At 45.4% G+C, this 20,341-nt stretch overlaps 1 long non-coding RNA gene across 1 annotated transcript; it reads right to left on the reverse strand.

The window, feature by feature from the left end:
• Positions 1-1,893: 1,893 nt before the first annotated feature.
• On the reverse strand, positions 1,894-16,805 carry LOC143659713 (uncharacterized). The gene is made up of 4 exons (XR_013163670.1): positions 16,314-16,805; positions 15,857-16,026; positions 15,601-15,649; positions 1,894-2,019 (listed from the first exon to the last, which is right to left on the reverse strand). It is a non-coding gene; the product is annotated as an uncharacterized LOC143659713 (long non-coding RNA).
• Between the last annotated feature and the right edge of the window lie 3,536 nt (positions 16,806-20,341).

Consider the following 20,341-nt stretch of genomic DNA (forward strand, 5'->3'; position numbering starts at 1 on the left):
GAGAAATGATGGCTAATGGTATTACTATTCACTCATTCAATAAGCATTAGTGGAGGACATGCTATGTCCTAGGCACTATTCCCTGTTCTGAGGTCATGTACTGAAATTGTTTAAACTCTACCTTTCCCCCATCCCAGTATTCGCTTGAGCCTGTGCTGAGTACAGAGTGAAGAGTTTTCCCTCCCCTGAGGCCTGTGGGGAGCTGCTGCTCTTATTTATCATTTAGGAAGCATCTGGCTCTTTGGTGAAATATCACCCTCATGAACAAACACAGAGCAGGCGTTTGACCTTTCCCAGTGAGTGTTGGCTTCTTTGCTCCCCACAAGGAATGGGACAGACTTGAGGATGAAGCACGCACCAAAGAACTTTTCAGGGTTCACCAGATGGGTACCTGGGTGATGACCCTGGGCTGAGAGCAGCAGTTGAGATGGATGTGTGGCAGTAAATTAATAAAACTGATTCTGTCATTCCAATGGGCCAAGAAATCTCCCCAACATCTGCAGGTGCAAAATCTGGAAATAAAGTCAACCTGGCAGATGCCAAGAATGCAAGGCAGGCACTGGCTCAGGGGCTCCTATTGCCTTGTTTTTCTCTCTCTTTCATGCCTCTGCAGCAGCAGTTGCCACCTGTCCAGCAGAATCCAGAAGGTACAGCTGGCCAGGTCCTCTCGGGTGAGTCTAGAGAAGCCCTCTGGGGTCTGCAGTGGCATCTCTGCCATGCCTCAAGGAACTCCCAAGGCCTGTGACCTGGAGTTGGTCAGGGGTGGATGGTGGGAATCGGAGTTCACAATCACAGGCATCACTAGAAGGGACAAAAGTCGTCTGTAAAATAAAAGCCTCCAGACACTGCCCTTGGGCAGAAGGGCAAAGTTGCAGTCCTAACTCCATGGCTGCACCACTTTGAACAAGCTGCTCCCTCTCTCAGAGCCTCAATTTGTACCAGTAGGGGCTGGTAATCTCTACTCCTGGGTTCATTATAAGGCTCCACTGACAATGATGGCACATTCATGCAATCTTCTGTTCTGAAAATAAAGAGCTATCATTATTAATTGGTTTCTTCATTTACAAACATTTACTGAGACCCATTGTGCTCCAGGCTTTTTCTAGAGACAAGAGACCCAGGAATGAACTAAGCCAGGTCATCACCTTTGCAGAGCTTGCGGTCTTTGTTGGGAACAGGGTAAGGGATGGAGGTGGAGAGGAAAGATGTACAGAGTGGGTGAAACAAGGATAAAGTCATCATCATAAAAGAAGAGCTAGGTGGTTCCAAATGCTGTCCGTGACTCTCTGTGGTGAGCTCAGTGACTCCGAGGTGGCGTTGAGAAGACTGGGTTAGGACTTACAGAATAGGTAGGGTTTGTGGCTGGGAACAAGGAGCATGAAACTGGCCCTTATATGGCATGGAGTAGGGAACATTGCATGTTTATAGAAAACAGGATAGGCCCATATGCCTTGATAGCAGAATATATGAGGTAGAGAGACATAAGATTTGAAAGGCAGTTTGTGGCTGAATAATGATCATCATGGGAACTTACTTCTGAAGGCAATAGGGGCCACTGAAGATTTTTAGGTTGTGCTTTAGAGCATTTAATATTGTGGACTTTTTAGGCTGCATTGGGAGGGGCAGTGAGATTGGAAGCAGGACAATTAGTTAAGAGGCTGTTGCAATGAGGCAGGAAGGTTGGAAATTATAGCTCAGAATCCAGCAATTCCTGTGGTCATGACTTTCATGACCCATCACCAACCAGGGGCCTACAAATGGATGGGCTGGAGATGTGGTTGGGACATTGCTGAGGAGTAGTAAGGAGGCAACAAATAAGAGGGTGAGAGCAGGAAAAAATACTAGGAGCTGCAGAAAGGACTCTCCATTCCCTTGACTTCTCTTTATATCTGCTTTATTTGCAGCCAGATCTCAGATTCTGTAAATGCATCAAGAACAAACAAATAAGGCTGGCCACAGTGAATCAGCAGGCAGAGTTCTCGCCTGTCATGCTGGAGACCCAGGTTCATTTCCCAGTGCCTTCCCATGCAAAAGAAGAAAAAAAATAAGAACAAACACACAAAAATCAATGCAGGCTAGACAAGAGAGTTTTATAGGCTGGAAAGTAGATATGGCAGGATGTCCCTATGAATCCCCTTCCCATTAGGGCAGGTGGACTGGGTGGGGGGCAAGATATGATGATCTGTCATGGAGCCAACTCAGGTCTGTCACTTGCTAGCTAGGGGACCCTGACCAAGTTCCTTCACACCTCTTAACCTTAGTTTCCATATCTGAAAATGAGTTCACCATCATACGATGTTGTGAGGGTGATGATGTTGTGATAAAATGAACATAAATTGCCAACCAATATGAGCTTTTATCCCAGGTCACTTAAAGGAGCCTGATGACCAATGTCTGTTGTAGCTAAAATACTGCCATGGGAGTATTTTCTCTAGTTCAGCATTAGCTGAAGATATTGATCTTTGTTAGGTTACAGTTCTCAAAGAGAGAAGTTGATGCTTTCAGCTGTTAGCAGTCATTTACATCTTACTGTGAATGAATCATAATTTAAAAGCTGTTCCAGCTGGAAAGATCTTTACAGATTCTCCAGGACAATCCACTTATTTTGTCCCCAAATCTAGAGAGGGGGAAGGGAGTTTCTCAAGGTCTTACAGGGAGACAGACAAAGATCAAAGACTAGAATTCAGGTCTCCTGCCTGCTTAATTGCTGCAAAAGTCAGAGGCTGAGATGGAAGGAAGGAGATGGTTGAGAAGAGAAAGATTTAATTCAAAGAGGAGAAGCATGCTACCACAATTTTTTTTAGGATCTTCTCTTGGCTACTAAGGACATGAAGAGGGGCTTGACCCAGACAGGTTGTTCACCAGAAGAAGAAATGAGGTCCTTCTCGAGTCCTTCAGATTGCTAGCTGGGATATAAAAGGTGGCAGATGTATGATCGGAGGCAAGTTACTGTATTACTCTAAACCTCAGTGTCTTCAACTGTAAAAGGGAAACATTCTTGTAACATATATACCAGGTTTCCTAAAGCTATGAGTTCACGTGTTGCCTCATTTCTTTAAATATCCAGATCTTGATAGCCCCAAACCCTCACTGACAAGGCATCAAGACCTCAGCCTCAATACAGAGTCTCTCCCAAGTTTGAGGAGTCCTCAGATGGGGACTCCCACATCCTCATGAATATATCTGACTGTGTGCTTTACCCTTGGCCTTGTGATTTGCCACTGTTTCTACAGTTGTGCTTCCTCTGATGACTCCAGTGTCTGACTAGGAAGCTGTCCCCAACATTCCCCACAGCCACCTTCCTGGTATGCAGTAAGTTTATGCCCTCTTCTTGATTCTGCACCCCTCCTTGTCTTCTGAGTCTTGGAACAACACACCTTGTGTCCCAATATCATACACTTCCTCAGGAGAATAGTTCAAGCAACAGCTGGGTCAGTGTTCTCTCCATGGGAGCTCCAATTAGTCCAAGGGGGCACTGGGGAATGGACACGTTGACCCCTCTCCATTTGTCATCTTTTACCCACCCCCTTGGGCACTGCCCACACAAAGTCCTTCCAAAACAATGTAATCTCCAGGAGTAGGGTAGTTCTTGACATTGTGGACTTTGGAGAGAGACCACCTGTGTTCAAGCCCCACCTCAGTCATGTACTAGCTCTGCGATCTTGGACAGGTTGTGTAATTTCTCTGTGTTTCGGTTTCCTCATCTAAAAAAAGGACATGTTAATAACACCTACCTCTTAGGGATGGTGTTCAGATTAAGTTAGTGGATAGAGCTAGGCATGTGTTGAATTGTTAATAAATGTGAGTGATTAATATGTATATCAACTCACACCATTTGATTCATTTTAGAAAGAAATGTCTGTTGCACTCTACCCATAAGAAGCTCCTGAATCCAGCTCTTGGCAGTGGATGTGTAACTCGCAGGCTGTAGGACACAGTCTGCTTCAGACTGAGTAATAGAGCATCTAGATACTTCCCAACAGTGATGAGTTGTGCTGGGGCAGATGTGTTGGCAGATGAAAGTACAAGGATCATGTTATAGGTTGGGTTTCCTGGGAAGTAGAGTCTATGGAGAGATTTGCCTGCAGGACGTCTATCAGGGGACACTCTTGGGAAGGAAGCAGGAGCAGACAAAGGAAGGAGCTGAGTTGTGTTTCAGTCCCAACAAGAACCTCAGCCAATCTACAAAGCACTCTGAATCTCGAATGGCCTTTTAGAGTTGTCCTGAGTTACAGTGAGGACAATGGGGAGTTCTTATCCAGCATGGGACAGTCTTTAGATGCAGATGCCCCTGGAAAGGGAACATGACCTTGAGCAAGGCAAGTCCTCTTCAGCAGAGGGCAGTTTCCAGAAAGAACTGCAAGCTAAGTGTTGTTTTCTGCCAACAGTTCCAGCAGCTGAGGGGATACATCTGAGGGGTTGTGTTAGCTCAGCAGAGCACACTACAGTGCCCTGACAGACCAGGACAGCGAGGTGACAGGAGGTCATATTTGGGGGTCACACACTATTCATCTGTGAAGGCACTCAAGCTGGCTGCAGCACAGATTCCTCTGTGGTGCATATGGATAACTGAACAACTGACTTTAGGTTCTGTGTATCCTGCTGTATCTTTCTTGCTTCTCTATGCATGTTCTTTCCCCCACAGAGTTTTTCACAGATGCCCTTCCATGGACTTCCTTAATTCTGTGCCACTGCATATACTGCTCCCTCTTCTTGTAGTGCCCTTCTACTCCTTCTCTTCTTTACTTGGGAAATGTATCCTCATTCTTCCAGTTCCAGCTCAAATAGCACCTCTTCTTTTGTTCTATCACATTTTGCACATATCTTTATCATTCATTCATTTATTCAACAAATCTTTATTATCTAGAATGTGTCGGCTCCGAGCTGCCACTTCTCACACATCTGTGCACCTATCCATCAGTCTCCCCTATCTGTAATGGCAAAGGCTGTGCTTGATAGATCGTTATATTCTGAATACCTTGTCTGATGCCTAGGACAGAGTAGATGCTTGGTGAACGCCAGCCTAGTGAGCGAATGGAATGCAAGTAACTGGGAGTGGGGTCAGGTGAACTCCCAGTCTTCTTCCAGCTGGAATCATGTATGAATTTGACTGATGGGGAACATGGGGACTATCATGCATTTGGCCAACATCCTTGATTACCTACCAAGGTCAAGGCACCATGTGAGGCCTTGGAGATACAGTGATACCCCTGCTGTCAAGTGTCTATATATTTTTTGAAATATTTTTATTGTAAGCAACAAACATACAAACATACTTTATGTACAAACATTCTTGATATGCTTGCAATCAATGGCTCATAATATCATCCCATAGTTGTGTGTTCATCACCATGATCATTATTTTGAACATTCGCATCCCTCCAGCAAAAGAAATAAAAAAAGAAAAACTCATTCACTCCATACCCCCTACGCTCTCTCTCATTGACCACTAATATTTCAATCTATCCAATTTATTTTAACCTGTGTTCTCCCTATTATTTGTTTATTTCTTATCCATATTTGTTACTCATCTATCCCTACCATAGATAAAAGGAGCATCAGACACAAGGTTTTCACAATCACATAGTCACATTGCAAAAGCTATGTCATTATACAATCATCTTTAAGAATGGAGACTACTGGAACACAGCTCTACAGTTTCAGGTACTTCCCTCCAGCCACTCCACTACACCATAAGCTAAAAAGGGATATCTATATAACACTTAAGAATAACCTTCAGAATAACCTCGTGACTCTATTTGAAATCTCCCAGCCACTGACGCTTTATTGTGTCTCATTTCTCGGAAAGTTTAAATTTTAATGGGACACCAGGCATGTTCATGTACAGAGAATCTTCTGAACGCAAGATGAAAAGTGATAACTGCTTACAGAGAGGGGCAGAGACCATGCCACGTGAGGTCAGGGAAGGCAAGGCCACTTCCAGCTGGTGGGGAGGTGGAGAGTGGCTCAGAAAAGACTCAGTGGACAAGGAGATGGTGAGCTGAGATTTGAAGCATAGATAGGAGATGCAGAAGGAGGCAGGAAGTCCCAGGATCTGTTGTGTAAGCATAAGTAATCCAGCTTGGTTAATCTTTTTTTTTCTCCACATGAAACTGAACTCTGCCTTTAATATCATCTGGCAATATTACCCTGAATAGACAGGTCTTGGGATGGGATAAGCAAAAGGGTTGAACTGCAGGACTTTTCAGACCCTTTATTGTATTGACATTTGCTGTGAATCTCCTAGGGGAGACAGGGACAGGGCAGTCCTCAAGGTTATTGGACCTTAGAATTGTTTTGTTCTGAGGAGCATCTCACAGGTTTAGCATTTCTTCAGTTGTGCTTCGAGGAATGATCTGGCCTCACTCTCTCTGCACCTCTCAGTCAGGGTGGGAGTTCTGGGGCAGGGAATGGATCAGGAAAGGTCATTTGTAGGGAGCAAAGGATCAGGTTCAAGCTCTTTATCCTCTCAGGTGAATGCTGCCAGGTGGAGGGGGCTGGGAAGTGTGGAGAGGAAAATGACACCTGCTCAGCTCCTGTGTCCTGTGCCTGACACTGCGTTTCCCCCCCCCCCACCCCCGCACATCACTTAACTCCTGGGGAGGCAGATATTCTCATTCCTATGTTTTGCAGATGACAAGAACAAGGCTCAGAGAGGCAAAGGAAGTTGCCCAAGGTCATGGGAAGCAGCAGGGTTGGGGTTTGGACGCAGGCCTATCCATCTCCAGCATCCACGCTTTTCCCCTGTACTCCTCTCCTCCCATGCTGTAGCCGAAGGTTACTTCTGACAAAAGTTTCCATGATCTGCAAAGCAACTCCATATTCAGCTTTCTGTGCAGCTTCAGATCCCAAGTCCTTCCTTTCCCCATTGGTGAAACCAGCTTCAAAGGGTCCCCTTTACTTTAGGTATTAGGGAGCGTCCCCACCCCCTCCCATGGGCCCAGAATGAATGCAGGACAAAGGACTTTGTTCCCTAAAGACCCACCCTTGATTTCCTTCTCTCCCTCTATCAGCCCCACACAGCCAGGGAGGAGAAGTGCCTTCTTCCTAGAGGTCCTGACTTTAGAATCACCTCATTACCTGCCCAGAGCGGACTGGTCCTATTTCAAAGGAACAGCAGATGTATTAAATTACCAGGCAGATTAAACCTCCGTTTGGCTGGAAACTGAGTTGTTTTTGCAAAAGTCCTTCCTTGATTTCTGCTCTGTCAGAGGCTGTTTTTAAATTTTATGTTTTCTGGTCTTTTAGCATTCTGCCTGGTTTACTCTCACACTTTACTGGGCAATTTTCAAACATTACACCTCAGTCCTGCCAGACTTGGTAGGTGGGGGAGGTCAGGCCTTCCAAGCTGGGATGGATGGGGAGTCAAGAGAATGTGGGCTGGGGCTAAGGAGGCTTCAGGAACTGCACACTCTGCCCCCCCCCCCCCCCCCCCCCCCCCGTGGAACTTCCTGATTGTCCCACATAGTTGGAATTCAGCGCTCTCCAGTCTACACTCTGAGCATCCCTCTCAGGGAGGCGGTATGTTTAAGTGGTTAGGAGCATGATGCTGCAGCTTCGATGAGGGCCCTCTACTTGCTGTGTGACCTTGGGCAAGGTACTTAGCCTCTCTGTACTTCTGTTCCCTCATTCTATAATGGGGAAGAAAAGTGTTCTTACCTCACAGGTTTTTGTGAGGATTGAGTTGTTACCTGTAAAGCTCCTGAAATGGTTACCTGTACATAAATATTGGCTAACACAATCCAACAACTTTCATTTATTGAGCACTTGTGTGTGTGTGTGTGTGTGTTTACTTATTTAATCCCTGTTATAATACTCAGGGTAGGTGTTGGTTCCATTTAGAAGTTGATGAAAGTGGGCCTCTGAAAAGTTGAGTAATTTCCTTAAATCACACAGCTGGTCAGAAGAGATCAAGAATTGAACCCACCTCTGTTGAACTCCAATGTCCAAGCACCTTGCACACTTCCTACCCCATGTTTGAAGATGCTTGGGTAAATGGTTTCTGTCTCTTACCAGAATTGGAGTCTCTTGAGAGTAGAATCCTATTCCAGTTCTCCTTTGTAACTCCCATCGCACCTACTATGGGACTTCGCTTGAAAGATATTTGTGGAATAAGTGAGTAGCCTCAGGGAGGGAGGAGGTTAACATTTACTGAGTCTCCAGTTTGCCAGACACTTTTCTAGGCACTCCTTTACCTTATGAGGCTGGTATTATCTTTGTTTTATAGCCAAGAAAGCACCAGAGTACTCTGTTAACTCCAAAGTTAAGAAAGATTAGATGCTAGATGACCTTTTAATGGCCTTTCCAAAGACACACTTAGAATAAAATGGAATTTTAATGCTGAAATGAACGCAGAGAGGCAAAGATAATGCACTCAACCATCACTCTCTAGGGGAAGGCACTTTGCTGTGGTAAGAATAAAGGCTTGATCAAACAAAACATTTCCCTACTTTGGCTCTAACACTTTCCAGCTGTGTGACATTGGGCTAGCTACTTAACCTCTCTGAGGCTCACTTTGCTCAATTGCAAAATGAAGATGGCAATGCCCTACCTCAGAGTTGTTAAGCCTGAAAATATTTATTGAATATCTGCCACGAGCGAACCCCGATTCTAAGCTCTGTTTATGGATCAGGGAACCTCAAGCACAGGCCAGCTATCAAGGGGGCTGAGGGACAAGAGACACTACAACCAATACCCACATTTGTAAAGTAATTCCAAGCATTGGTTAGCAGAGCCATGAAGAAGGTGAAAATCAGAAACTGAGAGTGAGAATGCCTGGGGTGGCAAGGGGTTTCTCTTTAGAGAGGTGACACTCAAGGTGATCCCTGGGTGATGAGGAGGATGCAGGTAAGCAAAGTTCGGGGACAAGAGTGTTCCAAGCAGAAGGAAGAGCAAGTAAATTATCCTAGTGTGGAGACACTTGGTGTTGGAGGAACAGACAGGCCAGTCTGGTTGCAATGGGATGAATAGGCAGGGAGAGGGAAAAATGAGATTGCAGAGGAGGTGGGGGTCAGGTCGTCCAGCACCTTGTAGGATGCAACAGGCAGGTCATGTGAGATTCTTAATGCAGGTCAGGAGGAAGAGGTAAATTCCAAATAAGCGTGAATTGTGGCTTGGAAGAGTTAGAAATGATGACAAATTGTTGCATTCAGCCTATAGTGTGGGAATAGAGCCAAGGAAATTTATGGTGGGTTTGGGTGTGGTATGTCAGGGCAAGAGAGAAATTAAAGATAACTGCTAGGTGTTGGACTTGGGCAACTGGGTGGACAGGGCTGCTCTTTAGTAAGAGGGAGAAGACTTGAGGTGGAGGGAGGATGCAGGAATCAGTTGTTCTGATTGACGCATGTTAAATTTTAGATGCCTGTTAGACATTCATATGGAGAATGTGACAGGGCAGTTGGATATACCAGCCTGCATACGGGGAGGGATGTACTGCGAATGTCTATTTGAGGGCATTCAGCATATACTGAAGGCAGTGAGAGTCGTAGGAGTGGCTGAGACCACTGAGGGAGTGAGGATGGAGATGAGGACAGAATTCCAGCACTTGGCAGCATGTGGGGGTTTGGGAGAATGGGTAGAACTCGTTCTAACAGGGAGGCAGGAATAAAACGAGGAGAATATAGGGGTCACAAAGATCTAGAGAACAAAGCATGGCAAACTAGGGGAGTTAACCACGTAAATGCTGGGGAATGGCCACGTAAGGGGAGGTCAGAGAATTCACTGCTTGTTTGGCCCGATGTGGGCCACGGATGACTTTGGTATGAGTCCTTTCAAAGGATAGTGCGGATATAAGCTTGGAGTGGGATGAAGTTAGAACAGAAGGTGACGAAGTGGATATAACAAATACAGATAGACCTTCCAGGTGACTTGGTTGACAAATAAGGTAATAACTGGAAGAGGGTTTGTAAAGCTAGATCACATTATTACACATGTGTCATTGTGAGGAATATATGAATTCATAATTCAGTAAAACAATTAACACATAGTGCCTGAAACAGAATATAACTATTATTAGCATTCAACATATATTTATGGAGCATCTATTGTGTTCTGGGGAGTCACTGTCATGGTAGCCAATAGGGTTGGTCACCAGCTTTTGGAAGATTGTGCTTTTCAGCTACCTTGTTTAGTATGGGACCACATGCCTAATTCTGGCCAAAGAGCCATGAGTGAATGTGTGACATATTCAGACTGGAACATTTAATTTGCAGCATGAGGCCCTCCAGAGCTCTCTTCCCCCTGATGTGTGATCATGGAAGCACGTGACATGATGGAACATTCATTAGCCTAGAATACAATGAGCAGAGTTCCCTGAAGACCAATGTACTGTGAGTGAAAAGTAAACAATTTTTTGCATGTTAAACCACTGAGTTTTTTGTGATGCTTGTGTCTGCAACATTTCCTTGCCTCTCTGGACTGAATGAGCAGTGATCATCAGCAAACTGGCCTGGGACATTTCTGCACTGATGATGCGGTGAATCCAGCCACTGTCAGGGAAGTGCCACATGGGATATGGTGTGACTAAGGAGATGTACAGGGAGTGAATGACAAGGGACCCCAATTTACATTGGGGACTAAGGATAATGTCTTTAAGTAAAGGACGGATACACTGTGACTTGAAAGCTGAGCAGTTGTTGGCCAGGTGGGGAAGTGGGGTTGGTAGGGGTGCATTCTGAGCAGAGAGAATCAATGTTTGTAAGTTAAGAGGCAAGAGAAAGTGTGACCCATTTCAGAGACTAAAGGAGTAGTATGCCTGGCTTATGTAGGGAGTGAGGGACTCAGGAGGAGGGTGTAGACATAGCCAGGGATTAGATGGAAAAGAGCTTTGCTGTTTTATTCATTTTGACCTTTTCCTAGTATTAGAACGGGACCTGAGACCTAATTTTTCTAATGCCCAGTCTCTGCTCAGTTAACTCGAGCAGGTGTGTGGAGCTGAAACATTTAATAGGAACTGCTTTCAGAGATGAACCCACCAAAGGTCTCAGGTTTCTGGAATGGAGAGGGAATGAGCCTTGGAACCTATCACAATCAAGAGGATGGTGATATTCTACCATCATACAACCTTTGGCACTTACGAAAACCCTGGCATGAAGACAGACATTATCATGACCATTCGAACATGAAGTAACAAAGGGTCCAGCAGCCTAAAGCATTTCAAGGATTTGAAATTCCCCCTCTTCCTCTCTGAGATTTTGAGACAGCATATGTGTAAAGATCAACAGGCAAATGGAAAGCCAAGTTTGGCTTTCTTCACAGTGAAGGAGCCCCTGACACCCCAATGCAAAGCTCAGTAAAAGGTGAACTGAAGAATGTGTAAGGAGGCCTCATAAAGGAGGCTTGAGTGAGGTCTGTTGTCCCTGTACTCCTCAAAACAAGTTGTCCTGAGCCTTCATGTATGTCATCCCTAATTGTCCATGTTTATAAAATTGGTGGTAGGCAATACCTCCATCATGGAAAGAGAGGTCAGTCAAGCATAAGAAGAAGTTCCGATGTGCTGAGCTGGTCCAGCTGCCTAATCCTCAGCTGGGTCAGTAACTCCAGCCAGGCTGCCACATGGAAGGACAGACCTCAGTAAGGAGATGGATGGGGACTGGGTGTCTTCCTACATCTTGGTACTCTAGTCATTTCTTGAAACAGGAATTAAGGTAAAATTGGAAACAGGCCTCCTGCGTGTGAATGTAAGTGAAATTAAATGCTGGACCTCCCTGCCCATTAGTGAAGTACAGCCCTGAACTTCAGGTTCTTGCCACCCAGAGAAACAATGTCTCCTCTGTGGGCGGAGCTAGCCAAGGGTGGCTGGGAGTCCATATGAGTTTCTTCAATGCTCTCCCTGTAGGCCTAGGCTGATGTCCTGTCTTCACCATAACTGGCTTATTCAAGATCACAGAGGGTGTGACATTCCCCTTTCTGAGCTGGCACAAACATGCTCAAGACCCTTCTCTCTCTCCTCTACTGACCTCCTTTTTTTGATCTCTCCCTGCTGCCATTAACTTCCATGCCCAAGTCCATAAAGGTGGCAGGAAGAGGGCCCCAGGTTGGGGAGGGCTGGTTAAGTAACTGCTCCATTTACATGTTTTGCTCCCACCTCAACGCCTGGAAGGGAGAGGTGTGAAATAGAGAGGTGCACTTCAAGCCCACATGATCCAAATTGTGTTTCCTATTTTTAAATTGGGCTTATTTATATAGTTGACAGTTACTTTTTATAAATGGAATAGCAATGCAAATCTTCTTCTCTTTTTATATCTTGCATGGACTCTTCAGAGTTTTGCATGGCCTTGGGTTCTCCCATCACAACTGTGTCACTACCTGAGTTGGTCCAGTGTCTGTAGAGGGGGCAGTGGGTCTGTCTTTACATAGGTCAATGGTTGCTGGTTAAATTTTCAGCACTTAGAGACCACAGTGACTTTCTTTTGTGAAATGTCTGACCAAGTTCATACCCTTGGAACTTGAGAAACTGAGGAACGTAACTTTGGAACAGACCAACATCCTACTCACACAGGGTTAATGCAAGATCCCACTCAAATGTCAATTACAGCATCATTGACACAGTCTCTCAGAAAACTTCTTGTATTCACTCATTTCACAAGTAGGGAGTGAGCACCTACAGGTGCCAAGTGCTGCTCTAGATGCTGAGACTCTAATGTTACATATGGTGATCTGGATTCCAGACTCCCCAGGTAGTGATTCAGTTACTCAATGCCATTACAAGTTCATTCTACCTTGACACTGTGGAAGGTGCTCAAGGAAACACAAAAATAGTATTTGACTTGGTCCATGTCCTGGATTTATTCAACAGGCTTGGACTCTGTGCCAAAGAGAGCAGTGGAGTGTAGAGCATGGAGTTCAGGCTTTGGAATAAGTCAGATCTGGGTTGGAATGATGGTGTCACCACAAATAAGTTGAGTGCACATTGGCAAGCTTTTTACTCCTTTTAATTCCAGTTTGTTCAAAGAGGGGGAATGAAAATACTAGCTTCCCAGAGTTGTAAAGATCAAATAAGGAAGCATGCCTATAGTGGCTCACCTTCACTGAACATCAGCCTCACTTGTCTCCCTGTGCTTCCTGCAGCACCATCTTGGGAAATGCATAAGAGCAGCTACCCTCAAGGAGCTTACAGTTTCTACTATAAGCTTTGGGAGGACAGGTACAAAGTATCTCTTGCTCTTGTTGTGCCCTCAATTCTAGTACCGTACTTGGCCTGCAGGCCACACTAGATAAATATTTCTTACTTACAGACTAAGTGGACATGGGTTTGAGGAACACAAACCCATGGCAGAAAGTGATCAGTCCTTTGGTAGTGGTACCCAGGGCAGCAAATGGCAGTCACTGTGCTCAGGCCAGGTTTCAGTGATGACCATGTCATGGGAAGAAGGAACAGCTTTACAAAGGCAGAAAGGCAGGAAATAGCACAATGTATGCTACTGATGGAGCATAAAGTGCAAGGGTGGCAGAAAAGGGGCAATGAGGTTGGGGGTAGGCAGCCTCTTTGGGAACCACCGAAGAGCTTAATGCCGAGGAATGACACGCATTTTAGAAAGACTTGCATTTTAGAAGGATCCCCAGGGATGGATGGGCAGATGCAAAAGTAGAAGCAAGAGGACCAGTTAGGAGACTGTTGCAATGGACGGGAGAAGAGAAGACTATGATTTAAGGTTGTGGCAATGGGAATGTTGAGGAAGGGAAGATAAAAAAGAAGCAGAGGACACACAATTTATCAGGCTCGGTGGTTACTCAGTGTCCAGTGCAAGTCCTGGGGTACAGGGCCTGACAGAGGGTAAGGCCTGTAGATTTCTCTCTCCATTGAGTGTGAAGAGAAACCTCTTCTATTCTGCAATGAGGGCTGGGACAATACACTGTCCTGCCACAAATTCCTTCTCAACGGTCTCTGTTCAGGTGAGAGGAATCACTTTGCCATCTCTGTATTTACCAGGGCTGTCAATCTGGTAAACAAAGGTGTTGTCACACAGCCTTATTGAGAAGTAGCTTAAATGAAACTTGACAGGTGGATTAATAAATAATAAGGCCTGATGGCTTATAAAGAAATCAATTACACTCTAAAATTTAAAACAGCACATGCTCAGCTCCAACCCAGTGAAGCTGTGGCATTCTCAAGCAATTCTAAACGTTTCCAAACTCAATTCCAGGCAGTTTCATCATTCAGGAGATTAGACAGGATGCATTCAATGGTGCAGATTACCATATGTTCTGGGACGGCTGAGGAGCATCCTGTGGATGAGGACAATTTGTGGACAACAAGATAATTTACCCTCATTCTCTGCCTTTGATGCACGGCATGTGATTTGGGCACGTCTCTCATGCTACAACTTTCCCTGGGCTAGAAGGGACTCAAGGGGTCATGTGACCCAATGGCTCTCAACCCTTCCAGACTAATATTTTGTGATGTTCCCTTTATTATGCAGAAAGAAAATTCATAAATTATGCAATCCACCTAGGCATCTCATTTTAAAAATCTATATAATGCCCGCACTGCAAGGTAAATGAAAAATAAAAGGCAAAGTAATTTATAATAAAATAATAAGTATGTTGATATGTGAATATGTGGATATGACTAGACTAGAAGACATAATAGCAGTCAGATGATCACTTGATGGAAACTGAAATGAATGTGCAGAATTGGCGACTGAAATACGTGAACAGCCTGACCTTCGGAACTGTGATTTTCTGAAATGGTAGAGATCTGAACAAAACAAAATACAATCTCCTCTTGATTTGCATGGTAGTTACACTCTTGGAAAATTCAGAGTATATTAAAGTCATGCAACAATGGTTTGTGTCTATATGTGAAATGGAATTGGGATCTATTCCCAGCTAATTAGAACACAGATTTTTTTCACCTGCATGAATGTCAGGTGGGAGACTTCCCAAATAAGGTGGGCTGTGGCCCAATTCTTTAATGGGTGGGGCCTCCCTGTAAACGGCAGGCTATCTAGCATCTGACAGTCAGAGGTATCCTCTCTATTTATTGTGACAACCAAAAATGGCCCTGGAAAAATCCAAACCATTCCTTAGAGGTGGACCCGCCCATATTGAGATCCATAGTGCTTGTCCAACATCCTCCTGGTTTGGATGGAGATATAGAAGGGTGGATAAGGGGAGGTACTTGTGCAAGGTCACACTGTGGTTCCTGATAGAGAGTAGTTGGAACCCAGGTCTCCTGACTGCCAGGCTAGTGTCTTCTTACTGACCTGCCTCTTGCCTGCAAAGCAGAGTGCAATGTGGGCCCTTTTGTATATGCCTTTGCAACATGTGGATAGAGCCTGCAGGAGCTCCTTTGGTCCAGTGGAGGACCAGTCCCTAACCTGTCTGCTTTGTGAATGCTGGACTTCTGTATTGTATGCATATTCTTAAAATGAGTTGCGTTGACATTTTAAATGTAACTATGGTCTCTCTCTCTTTCTTATTTTTTAAAAAATTCTAAGCAAAGGTGGGTAAAGAACTGTGGACAATGTGCACCTTTTGATCTAAGGTGCTCTTTCTGTAAATTTTCTTCCCACCAGCTGGCTAGGACGCCTAAAACTGCCTTTGAATAAAGGCATTTATTGTTTCTCTTTAAAATGCAAACATTTCTCATTTACTCACATGAGTTCTTCAGTAACCTCTCAGGTCTTCCATCTCTTCATCTGTACAACTTCATAGAGTTGTTGTGAGGTTAAGATAATGCATATAATTAAAATACTTGCCACCTGGTTGGTGCAAAAACCTTGTTTATTTTCCCACTTCTTCACAAGGTGGTCTGGCTAATACCAGCACACATCCTGCCGCCCTCTTGCATTCATCCCATTGCAGACATCACTAATCTATCTCACTACTCCCAACACAACATGGCTTCAGGCACCTTCTTAAATTAGAACTCCAGACAGCCACCACTATTCTTCTGACCCAGCACAGGAATTGGCTGCTTTGTTTATCTTTGCTTTAGCTCACTGCTGGATGGTAACTCCTTTCACGTGAATGAGAGCTGAGACAGTCCCCTGGCTACCAGAGCCTGGAAGGGTGGAGAAAATTCTATGGAAAGGTAAAAGAAAACAGGGGGAGTAATGAGAGAAGGTGCCTAAACACATCCACTGGAGGAGGGCACTGAGCATCTGGCAAAGAGCTGGGAGGCACCTTCAGAGGTTAAAAAGCTACAGGCAATGCACCTCGCATGAGCCTGTCACCTAGAAGTTTCTCTTCCTCACGTTCTGCTTCAGTGCCAAGGAATCTTACTGCTACATTGCCAGTACCATTCAGCCTGACTTTAATATAACGATAAAAATTCCTAATAATAACAGCTAACATTTGTAGGAACTTACCGCATGTGAGAATTCCTCTCAGTGTTTTCTATGGGTTACGTCATTTCATCCTCACAATTTCCCTGGGAGGTGGGTACTGTCATTGTCCCACTTCGGAGAGGAGGCACATACGGGCTACAGAAGTCAGGTTACATGCTCAGGGACGCGGCCAGATGTGTGCAAGCTTTGAACCCAGGTTCCTGCTCTTGAGAGCAGCGTGCAGGGCCCTGCGCTGGGGAGACGAGATGAAGGGCAGGGGGCTTGGCTTCAGAAGACTCTGGGTCTGATGCTGAGGCCCATGAGGCAACTTTATTGGCTTCCAGAGGTGACTGGGGGTGTGGCTTGTGGTTGGAAGAGGAGGCGCTGGGGTCCTGCAGCCGGGTAGTGGGGTGCTGGGCAGATTGCGGTCCAGGCCTTTCCGTTAGTGAGGCTGAATGCGCAGCCTGGCGAGGCCGGAAAAGTCCAGTAATGTCAGTCTCAGGAGCATCAGGACCAGCCAATTCTCTGGTTCTGTAAGTCTACGATGCAGAGACTGTGGGATTCTAAGAATCTACCATCTACAGATTGGAGAGCTTATCTTATTATTCGATGATACCGTGATTCCTAAGTCAGAGAATTCGAAGATTCTAAAATCTTGAACTCAGCATGTCAAAGATTCTACAGTCTCACACATCCTCTTATTGTAGGCTCCGAGCACAGAACGGGAAGCAGGCTCTTCTTCATTGCCTTTGGTTGTTTTCTGGAAAGACCGTGGCTTTCCTGGTGTTCCTCTGGTGCCCTCTAGATGGCGCCCAGCCCTCTGATCGGTAGCAAAAACTCAGCCAGACACTGGCCTCGCCAGGCTGCACAGCTCTTGAGGGCTCTGAGGGGCAACACTGTGGCTTGATAGCTTCACTCGGAAACCAAGGGGGGATCCTGAAAGCATGGTGAAGCAGGGAATGTTTCGCGATGATGCAAACATTTATAGCAAGGCTGGAGGGGGCTTGGAAAGCCTCACACCAAAGAAACCCTCTGAGGGAAAAATTAACATTACCATTTTGCAGATGAGAAAACTGAGGCACAGAGAGGTGAAGCAAGTTGGCCGAGTCCCCAGAGTTAATAAATGGCAGAACAGCTACCAAAGCCAGGTCTCTCCTTCTGCAGAGCTTCCCACGGCACAAGCTGCCTTGGGAGGAACATGATAAAGGGAGTGAGCAAAGCACCCACAGTCCTCAGCCGCCGCGGGCCAAAGCAGAAGGCCCTGATGATCTGAGGGTTCAGAGGAGGCAGCCCGTCCTGGGGCCCAGCTCAGCTTCTCTCACCAGGACCTGCAATCTCCTCCCGGGGTCTTCCTGCCTCCGGGTTGACCTCTGCTCCTGCTGGCATAGCCTCTGTAACAGAAGTCTGACCATGTGGCTCCCGCTTACAGCTCTCTGGTAGCTCCCACTGCCCGTGCATTTCAAACTCCTTCCTTTGGAATTGGGGACTGTATGATTGTGGCCCACTAGGTCTGCAGCCTCATTTCCAACGACACACTCTGCACTTCCACCACGATGTGCTTTCAGCTCTGTATTAGTTTCCCATTGCTGCCATAACAAGTGACCACAAACTTAGTGGCTTAAAATGGCACCAATTTATTACCTTGCAGTTCTGGAGGTCAGAAGTCAGAAAGGGGTCTCACTGGGCTAAAACCAAGGTGGTGACGGGACTGCCTTCCATTTTGGAGGCGCTAGCTTCTAGAAGCCACCCAAATCCCTTGCTCATGGCCCACCTTCCATCTTCAGAGCAGATACGGTCTGCTGAGTCTTTCTAATGTCTCATTATCCTGGGTCTGACTCTCCTCACTCCCACTTTCCCTTGTAAGTACCCTTGAGATTTCCTTCGGACTACTTGGATAATCCAGGATACTCACAAAGTCAGTTGATTAGCAACTTTAATTTCATCTACAACATTCATTCCTTCTTGCCATGGGATATATTCACAGGGTCCCAGGGTTAGGGCAGAGACCCCTTTGGAGGCCATTATTGTGCCTGTCACGTGCTCCATGCCCTCTTGTCCTCCATTCCTTCCCATGAGTTCTTCCTTCAGTGAGAAACGGCACTTCCCCCATCCTATTCTGGCAAACTCCCATTCTTCCTTTATGATCCAGCTCCACTATTGCCTTGTGAAGTCTTTCCTGAGCCCAGTTGGTTGCTCTTTCCTTTTTGCTCCCACATCACCCACATACATGTATATGTATTACCATTTTAGTACAACTGTAACAATTTTTACTATTTGTTCTCTTGATCATGAGCTCCTGACAAGAAGCAACTGTGATTTACTCAGCTGTCTTTCCTCAGCACCTTTTTTTTTTCTTAATGTTTGTGTTTAAGAAAAGTTTACTGAATAGGAGAATTAATGTGGTAGAAGTTGGGAAGCCTACTATTATTTTATTATCTGATCAGCCAATTTGATTTTGAACATCGCTTCTCTGAGATTCAATTCTCCCAAACTGTAGAATGAAAGTCAGGAATTAGAGGAACTTGAGCTTAGATACCATCAGGCTCAGCTGAGAGTGCCTAAGTAGTGGCTTAATGGGATGGTCTCCCTCATGGTAAGGTCTGGCAGTGAGCAATCCAGGGCTGCTAGGGGTCTCTGCTGCACGGACTTTCCAGGTACCTGGGCTCCTTTCTCCCCTTCACCATCTCCATGGCGTGGCCTTTGAGCTCAAGTCCAAGGAGCAGCCCTCGTCATCACTTTAATGTTCTTTGGAGAAAGGTGGAGGAAGGGAGGGAAGAAAGAGCAAAGCATACACAACAGCCACATCTCAAGAGAGATTTCTGGAAGTGTCCACTTAACACCTGTGCTTATATCTCATTAGGTAGACTTAAGTCACGTGCTCAGTTGCACCAGAAGCTGGAGAATGCAGACCATAGTATGGACAGCTAAAATCTATTGCTACAGAAAAAGGAGAACACAGGTATTAGGGAACCTCTAGCAGCCTTTGCCATTAGCTCTTGTTTCCCTTCACTGGCTCACATTTGGGGATTTCAAGTAGAAGACTACAGTTCAAGATGAGCATACCGGCATGTGTTGCTGATGTATTATGATACATCATAAAGTAGTCTAGTACTTACATGGAACTAGCAGTGAATCTGGGGAAAGTTAGAATTCTTCAGTCTTAAGGCTGGCTGGCTTTAACTGGCCAGCCATCTGCATAATGACCTTCCTTTATTCCTCTCAGTCCTAGCTAATTGATCTGGGATATTTGTAGGAACCAACTGAGCCTGCAGACTTTGAAGCCAGTTACAGCCCCCTATAAACAAGGTGACCATATGCCCTGGCTTGCCCTGGGACAGTCCTGGTTTACACATATGGCCCTGGTGTCATTATCAATAATGTCCTCTTCCCCTCTCAGAAGTGTCTCTGTTTGGATGATAGGTTATCTAGTCACCCTGCCTATAAACAGCATAGCAGGCAGGTAGGAAAGGGGAATGGTGGCTCACTTTTGACCCTCGGGAATGTAAAATCTAGAATTCAGAATTTTTTTTCAAGATTTGACCTAGTTGGAGTGGAGGTTGGAGGGCATAGAGTTAGGACGCAATATATTTGCAATTTCAGTCTTCTCAAGATGAAGAGCTTCACGTGTGGAGTAACATCCATCTGTTTTTTCTTTATAAGAAAAAAGAGTCCACAATCTTCTGCACATGTGAGTTGTGCATATTAAGACAGGAAAAGGGCTAGTGGCTTTTAATTTTTTTAAAAAGGTATATACATGAGCAATTTAGTTTGTGTGATCTGCAGCTCAGAGAGATTGCCTCTGTATTTAAGGTAACACAGCACTAAGGTGGAACAGGAGAATCATAGTGCTACCTCCCATTTCTTCTTCTTGAGTGGTTGGACCTGGTCACCTGCACCCTCAAAGCAGGACAACTGAGCTGGCATCCTGCTCTCCTCATCACCTTTCTATCTCACTCACCCGTCTCCTCCTTCCCTTTCCTGGGGAAAGTGCTGAGGACAAGCAGGAGGTTTTGCTTTCCAGGCAGCAAGGCTGGAGAGAGTTAATGGGAAATCTGCTTGTGGTTTACTTC

This window comes from Tamandua tetradactyla, chromosome 2, assembly GCF_023851605.1.
Source record: "Tamandua tetradactyla isolate mTamTet1 chromosome 2, mTamTet1.pri, whole genome shotgun sequence".
NCBI lineage: Eukaryota > Metazoa > Chordata > Mammalia > Pilosa > Myrmecophagidae > Tamandua > Tamandua tetradactyla.